The sequence below is a fragment of the Adiantum capillus-veneris genome, chromosome 11, assembly GCF_014529385.1.
Source record: "Adiantum capillus-veneris isolate H3 chromosome 11, ASM1452938v2, whole genome shotgun sequence".
NCBI lineage: Eukaryota > Viridiplantae > Streptophyta > Polypodiopsida > Polypodiales > Pteridaceae > Adiantum > Adiantum capillus-veneris.
The window spans coordinates 132,089,116-132,101,163 of record NC_140941.1 but is presented as its reverse complement, the minus strand read 5'-3'; the positions used below and the strand labels follow the sequence as shown (position 1 = coordinate 132,101,163).

At 40.2% G+C, this 12,048-nt stretch overlaps 1 pseudogene; it reads left to right on the top strand.

The window, feature by feature from the left end:
- The first annotated feature begins 4,358 nt into the window (after positions 1-4,358).
- Positions 4,359-5,627, top strand: LOC147448025 (abscisic acid receptor PYL11 pseudogene; annotated as a pseudogene).
- Positions 5,628-12,048: the final 6,421 nt, after the last annotated feature.

Here is a 12,048-nt window from a genome sequence, read left to right as displayed (position 1 = left end):
TTTTGCACAAATTTTTACCAATTTCAACAGTTTGGAGACTTTGATATTGAACAGTTGTCAATTTCAGTCTCAAAACTATTCTAAATCTGAAATTTGGCACTATCATAAATCAAGGCCCCTTTAAGAAAAGGTCAAGAATCTTTTGTTTTGGCCCAGGAGATAACCTCAATTATTATGTGGTGGCCTGAAATGAAGGGTTTGCCTTAGTTTTTGACTATACCCTTGTTGTACACCTTATGAATAGGTCCCTTGACAAAGTTTTACCTGGTTTGGATGAGTTTTCAACCTCTAGCCCAATTCTTGTAAATGTTAATGAATTTGAGAGAAAATTTGGTACAACTTGCACTCAATTGCTCCATATGACTCCAAATTTGAAACATGGGCTCAACACACAAATTTCTAACATGTAGTACGCTCAATTGATGAAAATTTTAAAAATTTAAGCTTAGAATAATAAGCATGATTATTATCTTAATGCCCAAATTTTCAAGATTTTGATCTTTGATGGTTCATATAGCTAGTGCAAGGTATTTTAGGTCTATCAAGGGGTTTCAATAAATTTGGATCAATTTTGATATACTTACCTTCACTTACGAGTTCTTGAAGAACAGAAGTAGATATGGCATCAATTTTCAACTAAAATGTGATCAAGATTCCCTAAGCCTTCACAAAACTTCTTATATTTCAACTTGAAAAGCTTGACCAAAAGCCCAATGTCAGCACTCAAAAGAAAATTGTCATCATTATTTCTTGACCTTAAATTGCACTTTTTTGCATGTTGATGCTAGATAGGTCTTTTACGGTGTATTTCAAGTACTTTTGGTCATAAAAAAATTAGATTATTTGCATACAGTTATCACATAGGTGATAATACTCTCTATTTTTGCAAACCTTAGAAAATTTTCTCCAATGATGGTTTCAACTTACCAAAGTTCTTCTTTAGATCTATTTTCGACATAAACCACAGTTTCATGATCTTTTGAACTTACCTTAGGAGTCTGAAATTCACGAAAACAATCTTGATGACAATCCCTTAGAGAGTGAGATAGATTGGAAATCCAGTGTAGTGATTACTTGACTGACTCCTAATCAAAACACACAAGTGTCACAAAAAATGTCTACAAACACTAATTCTCTTTCAATTTCTTTTTACTTGAGTGTCAACTTTCATACTCTGACATAGTCTTACTCATCAAACACTCACAAAATAGTTTAATCTATGCTTAAAAGTTACTGGGCAAGTACAAATACTCCTAAGTCACCTCTACATAGTTGAAGATGACACCCCTCAACTATGCGGTTTCTAAAAGATGGTGTTTTTCTCCCAATAGAACTAGAGGAAGTAATGGACAATGATATCCAAACACTGAGGTTTTTCCTAGTTTAGGTCACTCCGCCCTCGGCAACGGTGCCAAATGTTGGATGGGCTGTCAAGCCTTACTCTATCTTATTGTAGACATAGCGAGAATCACGTACATAATTGTCAATTTGTGGGACTCAGCTGACACAACTAGTGCATAGAGGCTACAAGAGGTTGTCAATCTCTTTGAAAACACACTCAATCCCAGCTTACTTCAAATGCAACACTCAGTTGTATGTCAAACAACAGAAGCTAATCATCACATCCGCAAGCAAATCATGATAGTTTACTAAGATCCAAAGCTCCAAAATACAAAAATTGGCTTTTATACATTTGCCAAATGGTTTTAGGTTTTTTTTTTTAACACTAGTTGGGTACCAAAACAAGACACTTGAGTGTCCTTTTTTTCCAAATTTAAATTAAATGCTACTTACATTATATGGTTTATTTAAAAAAACCCTCTTGATATGCTTAAATATTCTAACTAGAGGGTCTTTTAAAATATAACTTTGCATTTTAAAATCTACCATGACCAAGAACTATACTCATCAAGTTGAGCCTCGTAAGACTGCGACTGATGGTTTGAAGAAACTAACTTTATAAGCTCAAGAAAAAATGAAGCGACCTTGTAGAAAATTTTAGATGTCTTTTCCACAAGTTTGCTATAGATAATTGAAAGTTTCATGTGCAAAAAAGTTACTTTGGAGTATATAAAATAATGGAAAGTTCTATGTGTTTGATATAGCCATTTCAAGCATATCGTTGTATACAAAAAAAAATATGTTTATGATGATTGTGAGTTTTAGAAAGTGATACAATGCTTAGCCTTTCCATTGAGGACTCAAGATGGCAAGTAGAAGGGCTTTGGTATGCATCAATTTGATTATTTTAAACATTCAAAACTGCATAAGAGAGAACTTTGATATTTTCATTCTTGAGACATAAGCATTCAAAACGTCAAATAATATCAAACTTTCCATGTAGATCACCTTAATGTATCAAAGTACATGGTACATACACAATTGGGGTGCCCAAAACCTTGGTTTTAATGTTATTATGGAGAACTCAAGATTTTCAACAGTTTTTGCACGATAAGAAATTCAAGATAGAGTTCAAGCAACGAGATTGAATTGAGTTCGGGAGCCCAAAAAATATGTAGTTTCTTGGTTTCAACATATAAAGTCATTTGTAGTTGTCAAATTGCACTAGAATAGTCCCAATTCCACGAGGGGACCTTTGGAAGACCAAAATTATGCTCTTATTCAACACATGTTCAGGTATGAAATTATGTCTATAACTTGCGTGTGACTTGGAAACTTGTCTTTAAAGTGCATTCCGTTGTTTTGTAGCACTAAGTACTAACACTTGGCTTTTATAAACATAAAAAAGACCATCTCTACAAAAAGATATAAGAATTTTATGACTTTTTGGCAAAACAGCTTGAAATTTTACTAAAATTTATGACTTAGAACTTACCAAAATTCTATCCATAGGGATTGTATTTTCACATGGAGAAAAATCAAGTGTTTTCTTTCCCTCATAACCAACCTATGGTAGAAGCAAGACATGAAAAACTTCTTTCTAGCTTGACAAATAAATTACCAAACTTGGCAAAACATGACACTTTAGTGTCTCAGGACACTTAAGTGTCCAATTACAGAACTAGTGTTAATGATACTTGACCCTTATGAGCCTAGAATCAAGCTGATACAACTTGGAAGCACTTGGCCTCTCTATACTCGGCTCATAACTACACATGTAGACTCAAAAATTACATATAATTACATAATTATGAGGCTATAAATGTCCAAGTTGCTCCAAAAAATGGCAAAATTACAACAATGGTGATGGCTCATAGATGTGAATATTTGATCATTTGTTAGCTTTGCCGCTAACATGTCTGTTTTTCGTTCATCCTCTAAACACGTCATTGATTGATAACAAATAGATGGGTATATATGTTGATCAAGAGTCTACAAGTTGATATGGAATGGACAAATCGAATCTTACAAGATACATGGCATGGCAACGGATTATAGGATGAATTTTCCCCATGATTCAATCATGTGAACTAGCTCATGCCACACGACTAGCTCTTGCCCTTATGTATCACCACACCTTGTACTTCTCCAAGATTTATGAGTTTTTGCATTTGTTCAGAGGCGGATTTGGGCCATGGGCACAAGTATTTATGAGCTATTTTTGTTGGTCGGCCTATCAACCCATAAAAGAAAGGTTTTGCGAGACAAGGGCTTTGTGCAATAAAGGCACTATCCTTACGCATAAATATCAGTTTTTAATGTTTATGATGAGGTTAGGCCTAATTTTCTCCATGCCCTATGTATGCTCATGCAATTATGATAGCCACCTTACTTTTTGGTTCTTGTTTTGAGAAAGTTGCATGTTGCAACCCTTACCTTGCGATTGGATAGTCGAGAGTTTGAAGGTTTGTATAATGGTCTTAGAGCCCCATACCATAGAGGTTTAACGAGGGCTAGAGGGACAAGTCTCAAGTGCAACCGAAGTCTGGGTTGGTACTCTATAAGCGACCAACCCGCATGCTCACAAAGCGTTGAATAGTCGCAAAAGCTAGGTGGGAGCCTTCCACATAAGAAAGAAGAGCTTTCTCCCACAAACAATACGCAAGAAGGACATTAGTAATGTATACAGTGTTCAATATGAACTCAATCATACAAAGTGAAGATGTCGACGACAATGACAAGAACAAGTGGACAGGAACAAGCCAAGAGAGCTTGTCCACCTCCACCAATTATCCACACTACTACAGTACTACCTCTCCCTCTCTCTCTCTCTCTCTCTCTCTCTCTCTCTCACACACACACACACACACAAGCTCGGTCGGTCGGGGGACTCGGCCTTTGTGAGGAAAATCCGAGGTTTTATTAGAGGGACCGACCTTGTCCGAGTCTTACAACATAATCCTGTGGACGCTTGTTTTTTATGTTTTCTGCTCTTCCACGGAGACCCAACGATGGTGATGGTCACTGGTCAGTTCTGGGTCCTTTCCCTTTTCTGCCCACTTCCAGCATGCTTTCGTACAGCTCTCAACTTCTGCCAGCCGCCTTCGCGCGCGCGCGCACACACACACACACACATATGATCACAGCAGCTCCAACGTTATCTTGTGTGTAATGACTACTACATTGTAGATCTATCAAGTGTGTGTGAGCTACACAGCGCGCGCGCGCGTGTGTGTGCGAGAGAGAGTAAGAGAGAGAGAGAGAGAGTGTGTGCTTCGAGCTCGAGTACGTGGTCCGAGTCTCTGTAATTGAGTGGTTGTTTGTGTTGTATATGTGTGTGTGTATATCTATTTCCCCAGAGCTTTGCCCTTTAAAGAAGACGGCCCTCAAATTGCTGCCCACTTCCCAGCATTTCGCCTTTGCGCACGCTTTCTTATCCCCCAATGTCTGTGCACCAGTTATGGAAGTTTCCAAGAGGAACAGAGTGCTCAGAGGCAATGCAAATTGTAAAAAATCATCTCATGGGCCAGCTCTCTAGTGAACAGTTGGCCCAGCTTCATGACAGTATATGGAGCTACCATAGCCATTTTGTTGGCGCAGACAAGTGTTTCTCCATAGTGATGCAGAGAATACAAGCTCCCATACATGTGGTGTGGTCATCAGTTCGCAGATTCGACAAGCCGCAAGCCTATAAACCCTTCATCAGAAGCTGTTCCATGAGTGGAGATGGCCAAGTGGGAAGTACAAGAGTGCTAGAGCTTGTGTCAGGGCTCCCAGCCGCCTCAAGCATGGAGAGGCTAGAAATTTTTGACGATGAACGACACATACTCAGCTTCAAGATTCTCGGCGGGCAGCACCGTCTCAACAACTATTGCTCTACAACAACACTTCATGAATGTTCTGTGGATGGGCAACTGGCTACCCTTGTCATGGAATCCTATGTTGTGGATATCCCAGCTGGGAATTCTAGAGAAGAGACGAGGCTTTTTGCTGACACCATAGTCAAGTACAATTTGCAGACGCTTGCACACATATCCGAGATGGAAGGTCGGCATCAGAGCGTGGAAGAGACCAGCAGTTAGTCACATTAAAAGATGTAATCTACATATAGAAATTTAGTTGCATATTGTTGTGGAGTAGGGAGGAGCTTTAGTTTTGTGCTCAAGCATGACGAGCACTGAATCAAAGACATTGTCTAATGATTGTGCAGAGAGTCTCTAGCCGGGCATGAAAGTCTTGGAAGAGTGAAGTTGTATATTTGTGCACAAGGAATGGTCTCTTTGCAATGGTGCTATTGTTAAACTTGGTCTATAAGAGGTGTGACTGGAGAGGATGAGAAAGGGCATGCTTATGAATGACATTCATTTGCGACAACAAAGGGTCACCCGTGTGCGCTTGATATGGATGCGCAAGCCCAATAGCTCACAGCAACTCCAATAGTGCACCTTCCATGACAGGAGTGCATTTTAACGGGACATCTATAGCTGCAGTTGTGTAGTGTGCTGTGCAGGGACTTCAGTGCTGTGGATTTTCTCACCCCCCTTCATTGTGTTCCCAAGGGTCTTCATGTGACAATAGATATTTGTTTTGGAGCTGCATGCTTACAGGGCTCCCCAAAAGTTTTTCTAGATTATTGAGCCCTTGAACATTTAGGGACCTCTCATCAGTAGTAGAGGTGCTCCATAATTTGGCCATGGGTTATTTCTAGTTGTATAGCAATGTACGGTTGTAAATACACAAGTATGTATAAAGTTCTCCCTACTATCTTCCCATGTGTGGCCTCTCATCGTAGTAGGCAAGGCCACACTTATGATGTATGGAGATTGATAGAGAGATCCTTCCTTGAGCACCATGCTCCTGAGGATGATCCGGAGTAAGAGCTCCGTACGCTATGACATTATCAGAGTTAGGAGGCAACCTTATATTGCAATTGCTGAACTTTCAAGATCGGTACCATTGGTTCATGATCTATGGGAGATGCCAAGACATCAATATGCACAGATGTCACATGCATGTATGCCCAGATTTCGGTTTGGTTTGAATTGCGAGGATTTAGCATCGATAGATTTCCAATATTTGAGCACACCTTGGATGCACCATTCCTCACTCTGAGTAGATCTCAGGCCAGTCATCTGAGATATCATTCATTTGGATGTCAAGAGGTCATAGCTAGCGCCAGCATGGGAGCTAGGCATGAAACTATTGTTTGACAGAGAGCAATTGATATGCACCACAAGGGATGGATTCATCGTTTTCCCAAGTTACATGTACACCACATGGACTGTGATGTGCTATTGGTCAAAACTGCACCTTTTTTCATCAATTGGACATAGAGACAAGGAGATACAATGGCTTGCCATCAAGCAACTGTCCCGCCATATATCTTGTCTAGCACCAAAGATAAGAGGAGCATTACATTTACCACTGACTAGCATGCTATGAGATTAGAGGACAATTGCATTGCCTCTTCAGGGAGGGTCTTGGACGATATGTGGAACCTTCGATTATATAGAAAATCTCCTGGTCTTGCTATGTCACTCAATCCTAATCACTCTCCTTAAATATATACTCTCTCACCAATGCTAAGCATGAGAAAGATGGTGGAAGCTTCAACCACTCCTTGTTCAATGTGATGTAGTATCCACACAAGCAATGAGATGCCTCTCCAGTAGTTCTACACTATAATCATAGAAGTTTTCAACTAATCACAGACACATCCAACACATTAGGACAACTTAAGCAACAAGCATAAAGATTAGACACTCCATTCAACTAATCTAGCTCGCATTCTTAACAAGTAAAGATAGAGAGAGATGTTTTCATTGCCGCTTGTCTATTAGCGCTAATAGACAGGAGGTATAACTGCTCTTCATGAAGAAGAGCAAGTTCTGAGCTAGCCCTTCTATGACACTTGGAGGGCCACCTTGCAAAAATGAAGGCTGCCAAGTAATCTTTGATTCACCCCCGTTGAAGTTTACCATTAGCCCTTTTTTTCATCACGCATGCTATTTCTAGATAGTTTTAACACATCTCATATATGTACTTTGGCCTTTTGGTAACATTAATAGTGCATTCTCTCTCTCTCTCTCTCTCTCTCTCTCTCTCACACACACACACACACACACATGTGTATATGGAATAGCCACAGGGATCTAAACATGTGAAACATCTCGAAACATCTCGACTATGTGTGCAAGCTAAGCAAAACACTTTATGGGTTGAAGTAAGAGAGCTTGGCATGAGATAATTTCAGTCTATTTGATCACCGTTTGTTTTCGTATGGCTGATGCAGATTACCCTTTGTGTGTTCTAAACAGTGGGGCAAGTATTGTGAGCATATGCATCTATGTGGATGATTTGATTGTTGGAGGCAATTATGAGGCTAAATGAGCATGTAAAGAGCCTCTTGAAGCAAGAGTTTGACATGAGAGATTTGAGAGAGCTGTGCTATTTCTTGGGCATTGGAATCATGCGCACAAAAGAAGGCATATGGCTGTCACAAAGGCAATTTGCATTGGATATATTGTCAAAGTATGATGTGGATGATTACAATCTATTGATATGTCCTTCGATCAAAATTTGACAGTGCAAGCTGATGTGGGTGATGTGTTTGAGAATGCCATTGTGTACGAAGAGATTGTACGTAGCTTCAGCTACTTCACAATCTCACAATCATATTTGAGTTGCATGCGGTTGGGCTTGAGAGTCAATTTACAAAGTTAACAGTGGATGGAGTGAGACACAAATTGCACTATGTGAGTACTACCTTGGATTATGCACTCTTTTATTAAACTGGCATGGAGGTGCAACTCTATCGTTACACAGGTGCAAATGGAGCTAGTAGTGCATCTGATCAATAATCTATCATCAAGTTTATGTTTTCATTTAAGAGTGTTGCTATCACATGGAGCAGCAAGAAGCAACCCATGGTCACTTTGTCAAGTATAGAGGTGTTGTAGTGGCAGCATGTGGGATAGCATGGCTAGAGACGGGTACCATGAGAGTTGGGTATACAGGTTCAGAGGCTGGTTTTCATTTGCTTCGACAACCTTAGAAACACACACTTGGAATGAAACCCAATGTTCAATGCAAGGACAAACCACATTGGGGTGCACTATCAATCATCAAAGACACAGTCTTGGCTGGTGGCATCGACCATAGGTATGTGAGGACAGATGACCAGGTTGCACATATATTCAGAAAGGCTATGGGAGCAGAGAAGTTGAGGCAATTTTGAGCTATGCTTAGAGTACGAGATATAGAATTGATCTTGAGGAGGGACCGTTGATATATCAAGCTCAAAACATGATACACATACATGAATTCTCACCTACATTTACCATTGGCACGAGGTAATGAACACTAAAGGTCATCGCTAGTCGTACTACAGTTGGCTTTCATTGACATGATCTACCTACGTGGCCACTTATCTTGTAGCTCACTCACTAGTGGTTTCACGTTGAGTGGAAGAAGAAGCATCAACCATGTGTCTTCATCTCTGTTGTGTGCTCTCTTGATAATGTGTGCTTGCATAGCTCAATCTCTTTCCTTCTCTGTCATAAAATCTAATATCTAACTAATCCAAATGATTTTCTCATATTAAACTGATCATTTAATGTGAGAGAATAAAGGGAAACAAGAGTTAGAATATAGACGTGTGCTTATGGATCTATGTCAACACTGGGCCAAAGTCAATGGGTCCAAATGAGAGATGGTCTGTCAAAGAGCAATGCTAGCTAATGGAGCTTGAAAGACCTTAGGGTTAGATTCATTAAGGACCTCCAAAGTTTAATGTTAAAAGTCCTTATACCTAAGACCTTAGGCAAGTGCTTGAGGTGGGAACCCAGCCCAAGCTTGAGGTACTTGTCGTTCTTGCTGACTAAGGTGCTTGAGGTGCTTGTTGTGCTTGATGACTAAGGTGCTTGAGGTGCTTCATGTGTAAGGTGCTTTATGACTAAGGTGCTTGAGGAGCTTAAGGTGTTCCAAAAATTCAATCATGTCCCTACACAAGGGGAGGCGAGCCCTAGAAGTAGGGGCATGATAGAGAACACACACACACACACACACGCACACACACTCAATCAATGCAAGCCAAGTTTAAAGAGGCAACAAGGACACATGTCAAGTTCCTCTCCATGTTGCCCTCATAAGGTGCCTAAAGCCTATTGGGTGGCCTCTAAAGGGGTCCAATAATCTTTTAGCTAATTAAATTAATTGTTTAAGCATTTTTCAAGTCCTCTCTCTCAAAAGGGAAAGGAGGAAACTTGTCCAAGGACTACCTCTATTGCCATTTGTGACCAAAGCTTGTGATTGGCTAGGCTTGAGAGAGCCAATGAGCCACAAGCATGAGCTAGAAGAGGGGGTCGACCATGCAAGTAGAGGGCTAGCTAGAGGGTTATACTCTCTCCCACACACTCTCACACACTCTCATTGTGTGAAGTGCTAAGTGCAAGAACTTTATCTCCTTCTCCAAGCTTTTTGAGAAGTTGAGAGCCTATACCAACACTCTTGGCTATGGAATGCAAATCCAATCAAGAGCCATGCTTCACTGCTTAAGCAAAAAGAGTGATGATAAGTGAGGAACTATTTCTTTCTTGTCAAAATGCTTCTTCTTCCTCTTTCCTACCCTCATTACCTTCTGCTAGCTCTCTCCACCTTCAAAGGTGTTTGAGGTCTTGGAACTGAGGCCGGGGACAAGTTAAAGCTTTCATTTAGCTAAGTTACGGGCAATTGTGGTGCATGAAGCTCTCTATCTTTATTGCACCATCAAGGTTTCAAGGAACATAAATCTTGTATTTTACCCAGTCTCTCTTTATGGGAGAAACTAAAATCCGTTCATCAACTGTTGTCAAGTTCTCTAATTCTCTCTCTTGCAAAGTATTGTTCATGCCAAATTAATTAAGTATCATGGTTATGTTGCTACCTCTAATCAAGTTCACCCTCTATTTTCTCAACGTAGTCTCATAAAAATGCTCATTAGAATTTTCTTAATTCCTCTATTCTCAAAGTTCATAGGCCATTTCCATTACATTGGTATCAGAGCTATTGGTTTCTCTTTTCTTGCTTAAGAAGAGAGGTCCTTAAGTTTTCCATGAAAGGTTGGACATGTTCATTGCAAGAGGGTAATTGGGACAGGGATCTATTATCCTGGTTGAAAAGGACTTAGTTTGAGGTACACCGTTGGGAACTATAAACTTAATAATGGAGTCTCTCGGGGCTTGCCTTTGGCTTTAACCATTATTGAGCTACTAGCAAGCTCAATAGGAACCATAATCAACTCGGAAATTTTAGACCCTCTCCACTACTCTTTGCAATCAACAGTCTCTAAACCATGGGTGTGGCTGCTTGAGAGCTAATTTTCAAAGGTAAAGAAGAGCAGCAACTAAGGTTTTTGAGGGTACCATAGCACAAAGTACCATACACATAAGTTTAATTAGCATGGCTGACAATAATCAAGAGAGTAGAATGAATATTGACAACTTGGATTTTGCATATGAAGGTGCTACTGATGATGTCCCAATGTTTGTGAACTATCTTGTTACTAGGTTGCAACAAGCTATAGGCAACCCTGCCTTGCAAGTTGAAGTTACTCAACAACCTTGTGCTTATGGGATTTTCCTTCCTCTCCAAGAAGAGAGAGAGAGCTTAGGAATCCCCTTGTCGAGACTTCCAAAAGAAGACTCTCTCTGATAAGAGAAGAGGAGGAATCCAATGCATGAGAAAGCCAGTGAATCTCTGAATTCCTCTAAAGATGTGGCTCCACGAAGTCAACGGTCTCGACAATTCCTAACTCCTCCCAAGAGGAAAAGATCATCATATAGTCCTTCTTCTTGTCACTCCAAAAGAGAAGAGAGGAAACAAAGGGGGAAAAAAAGGAAAGAAAGAGGTCACCCTCTTCTCCTTGTTCTTCACCTTCCTCCTCTTCCAACGAAAGCAGCGGTTATCCTCCTAGATAATACAAGAGGATAGGACATCGCAAATCCCACCCTGCTTGGAAAAGGTCCCAAAAGCTTAAGAAGTGTTGGGGGTCCCATCGTTGCAATAGCTCTAATGACCAACAAAATTATCAATCCGGAGGGATGAGCTACCCGGCTAGGGCATGGAAACACTCACACGGTTAGTGAACTAATCGTGGCAACACAAATGGTTAACTCTACGAGGTGAGCTTCTCGGCCTATGGAGGAGCTAAGCCACAATGAAGGGCAATCTCCATATCCACTTCTCTTCACCTCTAATCAACCCAATCACACACACTACGATTGCAAGACACACACAACACTAATCATATCATGCAACACACTAATCGCAAGCACACACATATAGATCTATCGAGCACCACACTCCAATCAAACCTACATGCACACACAAGAAAAAGAGGGCAATCACACAAGATTAGAGAGGGATTAACCTCTAATTAATTAAGATCTAGTGAATCTAAGCATCATAGGCAATCATAAGAAGTAAGAGAGAGGTATAGTGAAAGAGAATGAATCATTGATTATTGTTAATCAAGTCTCATGAGCAAGGAGAAGCTCAAGGATTCCATACCCACACACCTCAAGAGCTCTCACCAAAGAGTGCTCTCAACAAATGACTTGAGAACCCTAATTTCTTTTACACACTACCTTATGTACCTAGGTTAAAAATATGCAATGTTCGGACGTCCAAGGCCTTTAGGGATCACCACTTACTAAATTTGCAACCTAG